This window comes from Jaculus jaculus, chromosome 1 (genome assembly GCF_020740685.1).
Source record: "Jaculus jaculus isolate mJacJac1 chromosome 1, mJacJac1.mat.Y.cur, whole genome shotgun sequence".
In the NCBI taxonomy this organism is placed as follows: Eukaryota; Metazoa; Chordata; class Mammalia; order Rodentia; family Dipodidae; genus Jaculus; species Jaculus jaculus.
The window spans coordinates 96,836,691-96,843,572 of record NC_059102.1 but is presented as its reverse complement, the minus strand read 5'-3'; the positions used below and the strand labels follow the sequence as shown (position 1 = coordinate 96,843,572).

Below are 6,882 nucleotides of genomic sequence, written 5' to 3'. Positions count from 1 at the left end.
GGGTCCTAGAGAACCAAACCTGGGTCCTTTGGCTTTGCAGGCAAATACCTTAACCACTAAGCAATCCCTCCAGCCCTATAATACATTTTTAATAAAGGACCAGAGTCCAAAATATGTAAGGAATTCTTAACAAGTGAAAATGAGCAAAATAAGCATTTCATACAATAGAAAGCAATATTTGGCCATAAAACTATAAAATGCTTCTCAACTTCATTATAAATTATGAGAATGTAAATTAAGACTAAAGAGAAATAATATTACACATGTAAGAGGATTGCAAAATTTACGACATTTAAGACTATCAACATAAACATATAGTCAATGGGGAGTCATATACTGATAACTTAAGTTGGTGCAGATATTTCATGAGACAATTTGGTGCCATTTTATTAATTTTAATGTTTGTGGACCTTTCATTACATTTTGCTGCTAAGTATATATCTAGAAAATCTGTCACATGTGTGTATCAGGCTGGGCATGTTGGTACACACCTTTAATCCCAGCACTTGGGAGGCAGAGGTAGGAGGATTGCTGTGAGTTCAAGGCCACCCTGAGACTAAATTGTGAATTCCAGGTCAGCCTGAGCCAGATGAAATCCTACCTCAAAAACAAACAAATATCAAATAAAAAAAATAAAGATTCACGAGAGTTGTGGATAGGAACTTTATTTATAAATACATATAAAATGAAATGAATAAGCTACTGTTAATACAGCAGTAAATCTAAGCTAATTTCATCTGCATGCACCAATATAAAAGAATCTTGGAATATAATGTTGAGTTTAAAAAATTCCCTAAGAATACAGATATAATTTTATAAAGCCCACATAATACTACAACATAGTGTTTAGTGACAGCCTGAGCAAGAATGAGACCCTACCATGGCAAAAAACAACAACAACACAAAAAACAAATCACAAGAATGAGAAACAACATCCAAGACAATAAGAAAGGAAGTAGAGACTTCTAAGGAAGGGGGTAGATTAGAAGCTGCATCTGCAATGGATGAAGACAGTTGCGAGAAGGAGATAGTTGAAGGCTCCTGGACCATTAGGCCAAGCCACTCTGACTCCTGACTCACTAAATAGCATTTGCTATATACACTAGCAAACATTTCCCATGAATGGACCAAGATGGCTCTATTGCCACCAGGCCCACCAACACCACAGTCATATTCCTTATGAGTGTTAATTGTTTCTGCAGTTAACTGTAACTGCTTACAGGAGTGCTACTGAAGTTTCAGAGAGAGTAGGTCTGAGCCAGTGAAAAGGAAGCACATGGGAATGGACCCCAGGGCCTCACATCCCACATACTGGGCAAATATTCTACTACTAAGCTACCTCCTCAAAAGTCTTTTAAAAAATCAAATAAATGGAACTGGAGTGATGGCTTAGCAGTGAAGATGCTTATCTATGAAGCATAAGGACCCAGGTTCAACTCCCCAGTATCCATGTAAGCCAAAGTGGCATCTAACCTGGGTCCTTTGGCTTTGTAGGCAAACTCTTTAACCATTAAGCAATCTCTCCATCACTAGTCATTCATTTTTGACACAGGGTCTCATGTAGCCTTGAAATGTCTAAAGAAGGAAAACTGAAGGAAAAGAAGAGAAAAGAAAAGGAAATAAGAAGAGCAGAATGGATCACGGCATACTCAAGAGTACACAATAGAAGTGTAGTCAGAGAACCTGAATCTGAAGCAGCCAGTCTTTCTTTCTCTCTTTCTCTCTCTCTCTCTCTCTCTCTCTCTCTCTCTCTCTCTCTCTCTCTCTCTCTCTCTCTCTCCCTCCCTCCCTCCCTCCCTCTCTCTGTCTCTCTCTCTCTGTCTCTTTCTTTGAGAGCTACATGGGATGGGGACAGCATGTTGTGAAACTCAATGTGAGTTAGCATTCTACATCCATTCACAAACTGAGCCTGAGAGTTCTCTGCATTACCTGAAAGCAAATGTGGCAAGACCTGCATGAAGGTTCGTAGGGGAAAAAATGAGAGAAAGCCACATGATATGCTTGTGACTTCTGGAAGACTCTAAAACCTGAAGAACAGTTGTTAGAATGCGTAAATGATAAAGTGAGGCAGGTGAGGAGTAAACTTGTCCTAGAGGTAGGAATTTATCTCCCCAGAATAAACCATGTTAAGTTCCCTTCTGTAAAAACAGTACACTAAGATGGAGTTTTTTCACTTAGGCTGGGTCCTTCATAGCAACCAGGAGCGGCCAATGGAGGAGAAATTCTAGCCTAGAGCCTATCCAACCTGGGGAGACAGACTGAGCAGCCAGCCAAGCAGGCTTACTTCCCTTTGGCCTGGGCTGGGCATGGCACTGTAGTGACAGTTTAAGCCTGTCCCTCAGAGCCCCTTAGGGGTGGTGAGATATAAGGTAGCCCCAGGGAAGCATCCCAGGATAAGGGCAAACTCATAGAGATTATTACAGATTACAGAGAGCTGTTCCCAACATTGATCTTTCTAGGAAACATTGTTCCTTTTAGGAAACAATTGATACAAGTAATGGAAACTTCACCTGTTGCATTGAACCTTGCTAACACTTTTGTTGTAGTATCCCTTAGCTATTGATACTGGAGACTATTTACCATTTACTTAGAATAGATGGTGATGAGCCTTAAGAGATCCTGCCACCTTTTAAAAAAAAATTTTAAATATTTTTATTTATATGTTTTCAAGTAGAGAAACATAGAAAGAGAGCCTGAGAGAATAGTTGTATTAGGGCTTCCTGCCACTGCAAACATGAGCTCCAGATGCATGTGCCACTTTGTGCATGTGGCTTTATATGAGTCCTGGGGAATCAAACTCTGGTCATTAGCCTTTGCAGGCAAGCAGCTTACCTGCACCTTAACCATAAGTAATTGTATGATGCTAACATTTTGAGTGTTTTACAGATTTGAAAACCCATATGAGATAAATACAAATACACTTGAAGGAATATAGTTGGGAAAATAAATCCCCATAGGTGCAAGGGCCGGGATTGGCAGTAAAGATTCATATTATACTGGGTGTGGTAGTTCACACCTGTAAATCCCAGCACTCACGAGGCAGAGGTGGAGGATAGCAGTGAGTTTGAGACCCTGAGACTACATAGTGAATTTTAAGTCAGCCTGGGCTAGAGTGAGACCCTACCTTGAAGAAACAAACAAACAAAAGATATATACTGTATATGAAAGGATACTGAGAAACCTTAACTAATTTGATAAAGAGGGGTTTCATGTGGGATTGAGACAAAAAGGCTCAAGGGGCTTTAGGAACAAGCTACAAGCCAAACACCTATGGACCTCAGTGCCCTGTCAAGCTAGAAATTCTGATACAAGCCAACTGAGCAAAAAGTTCCAGTATGTAAAGAGTATTGGGAGAAAAGAAGTCCATGACAGGATGCACTCTGCTGTTTGACAGTGAAGACAGCTTATCAATAAAGGTGGTCCAAAGTCAAACTCTGCAAAGGTAACATACATATCTGAAGCAATGGTGTCTGCAAGCATTGTCACTGATGTCACACAACCTGTATTAGGACCAGTGTCTTTAAAGCCACTAAGTATCCTACAGTAATGGAATCTATAGCTAAACAAGACAAAGTTTGAGAAAGAAGACCAATTTCTGTAGATGCCTGGTATATGGACAACCCAAGCAGCAACCTGATAAAAAAAAAAAAAAGGGACCATGGCTAAGAGCTAGTTACTTCCCTATGAGTTGTTGGCAAGCGGTACCCCATAGGCCCCCAAAACAATAAAGTCTATTTCTACTGCTGTTTGTGCTATTTGTTTCATGAAAGAACTAAATGGTAAAGGCCTATCATGAAAGATGCTGCATGCGTGCTTTGGTCACAAGACAGAGAAATCATCCTGAGACTGAACTGGAAGCTCTCTTCCTGCAGGATGACCTTCATGGTTCCATAGAGCACTATTCAGGGAAAAATTGTCACCAACAGTCCCTCTCAGCCATGAACCCGGCATGCTGCCCTATTATATTCTTTCACCACAAAAGTTCCAAAAGACCAAAATCCACATGGTCCGCATCATCGCAACAAGACCCCACTCTTGGCAACAAATTCTCTGTATTAGCCTTCATTAGAGGAGAAAAACCAATAAAATGAACTTTATTAAAAGGGAAGTTTATTTTATTAGCTTATGGAAGTTGAACAATATCAATCTGTAGACTTGAGTGTCAAGGAGCGCGGCAGCTGCTCAGTCCATGTGGTTGGATGCCTCAACAGTCCCAATCTAGCAGTGAAGGCTTGAAGGCTTTCTGGAGAGCTGCTGGTCTTCAGTCCACGCTAGAAGGCACAATAAACTTGGTTCCAAGGCTGAAAAAGAATAGCTGAACAGGATAAATACACATACAAGGAAAGGCACTCACTAGAAAACCAGGCAGGAAGAAGGAGCTCTTACATAAAGTTCCCTTATATAACCCCCTCTTTGGGATGGCTACCAACCCTGGGTCAAGGGCTCACTCTGGAGGAAAGACTTCCTCCTTTAGCCCATTCTTATTGGAAGCAACTTCAGAGACCCAACCAAGAGGAACACCTGAGGATTCCTAAACTGATCAAGTTGACAACAGAACTTAACCATCACAACCAGGTTCCTGAAGCTAAATGACTATTGCTGTGACATGATAGCCCAGTACTCAACCATAGCTGGAGAAAGATGAGCTAGCATCTATATCACCCCCTCCAAGGCTCAGGGAACATTGTGGAAGAGTGGGCAGAAAGAATGTAAGAGCCTGCAGGGCATGGCAGCACATGCCTTTAATCCCAGCACTCCGGAGGCAGAGGTAGTAGGATCACCATGAGTTCGAGGCCACCTTGAGACTACATAGTGAATTCCAGGTCAGCCTGGTTCAGAGTGAGACCCTTCCTCAAAAAACAAAATTAAAAAAATGTTAGAGCCAGAGGAAGGAATGGGATAGTGTATGACATGGTACTCTGAGAAAAGTAACTACTGCCATCTTTTATCAGAAGCAGCTGTAACTATACTAATAGACTATCCAAATTGAGCCTATTTACATTCTTCCATAGAAGGAGAGGGGTAAGGAAGGTTCATGAGAGCCTCACCTGAGATCTCTGCCACCTCATGCCAACTCTATGCAATGATGCACAAGTTCTCATGGCCTCAGAAGGAAATACAGTATGTACAAGGAGCACCACCTTGCCAGCCAATAAGGAGGTCATTATCCAGGCTGGGATGAGTCCTTTCAATATTCTATTTTGTCTCCTATAAGTAACCCCTTCCCTTTGCTCTATCAGAAAGGCCAATAAACTCATTAAAATATTAACAAATAATAACTGCAGACTTAGGAGAAGGCTCAAAGAGTAAATTGCTTGCCATGCAAGTAAGAGGATCTGAGTTCAGGTCACCAGGACCCACATAAAAGTTGGGCATGGTGGCATGTGCCTTTAATCTCAGCACTAGGAAAGCAGAGATGGGCAGATCTCTGGGGCTTACTAGCTAGCTAATCTGGCCAAATCAGTGAGTTTTAGTTCACTAAGATACCCTGTCTCAAAAAATAAAATAAGGTAGAGATTGACTGAGGAGAATTGATGTCAACCTCCACATGCACAAGCATACATGAGCATTTATACACACATGAACTAACACATAAACACATACCACATGCATATACACATATACAAACTAAAGTGACTAATACATAAAAAATAATCAATATAAAAATCCATAAAGTGTCAAAATATAGGAGACAATAGAATGTAAATGAAGAATTTATCATTATTACATCTTTCTTTGTTCCTTTTTTCTGTTCCTGGCTGTCATATTAAGCTGCAACCATTTTAATCCACCTTTAATAATCAAGATATATTTTGTAAGCCACATAGTAACCATAAAGAAACAATCTCTGAGACAAAGAATAATAAGTAAGTATGTTATCTTTTGATCATTGTGACAAATACCTGAGAGAAATAATTTTAAAGGAGCAAAGATTTACTTGGGCTCATAGTTTCAGAGGTGTCTGTCCATGATTTAATGATACCATTGTTTTTGGTCATGGTAAGACAGAACATCATGACAGTATGAAATGGCAAAGTAGAGATCCTCAACTTGCAGTGGCCAAACATAGAGAAGAAACAGACAGAAAAGGAAAGGACATTTTTGGTCAACTCTAGTGATTCTGGTTCTTCACAAACAGAAAGCCCATCATCAAAATACAGTGTTTTCCTGAGGCTTCCATGAAACAATGGCCCAAGTTTTAATCAGCAGGAATTTGAGATTAAATGTAGCTTGAACTTTCTGGAGGAAGAGAAGTATAACTGAGCTTGTTGCCTATTTGATGATGATAGAAGATCTTGGTGTTGTGATAGATTGCCTTCCTGTTCTAACTAATAGTTTACAGGAAGAAAAGCAATATATCTCACTTGGCTGCTGTTTAGACTTGTTGCCTCTATCAAGTCATTATTAAAAAGCAAATTTGAAGAATATGTTATAGTTGATTTAAACTGGCTTCAAGCAGTAACAAAAAGGTGATGGTCAGAACTATCATCCAAACGGAAATTATAATGATGGAAATATTAAGATTTTGAAGTAACAGTTAAGTGGCTTATGGGAATAGGAAAACCATCTTATTTTGGGTCCAGGATATACTGGTAATATAGCTAAGGATGTAGATGCTTATTTATTACAGTTGCATTGAGAAATTTCATCTACTACAGAGCTTTTGGTTATTGAAAACATCACCAGATTAAATGATTTTCAAAAGTAATTCTCTTCTGAGAACTGTGGACTATGGAAGAAATCAAATCATTTTTTTTTTCTTTTAAAAGCCACATGATGAAACTACTAATGAAACCCTAACAGTCTACTTCACAGTGAATTGGAAAGATAGCCAAAAGGAGCAGCTTCGGAGTCCCTGAGCTGACCACACACCAGGAGGCT

General features: G+C 39.8%; 1 pseudogene; it reads left to right on the top strand.

Moving 5' to 3' along the window:
• The first annotated feature begins 3,949 nt into the window (after window positions 1-3,949).
• Window positions 3,950-6,682, top strand: LOC101597202 (annotated as a pseudogene).
• Window positions 6,683-6,882: the final 200 nt, after the last annotated feature.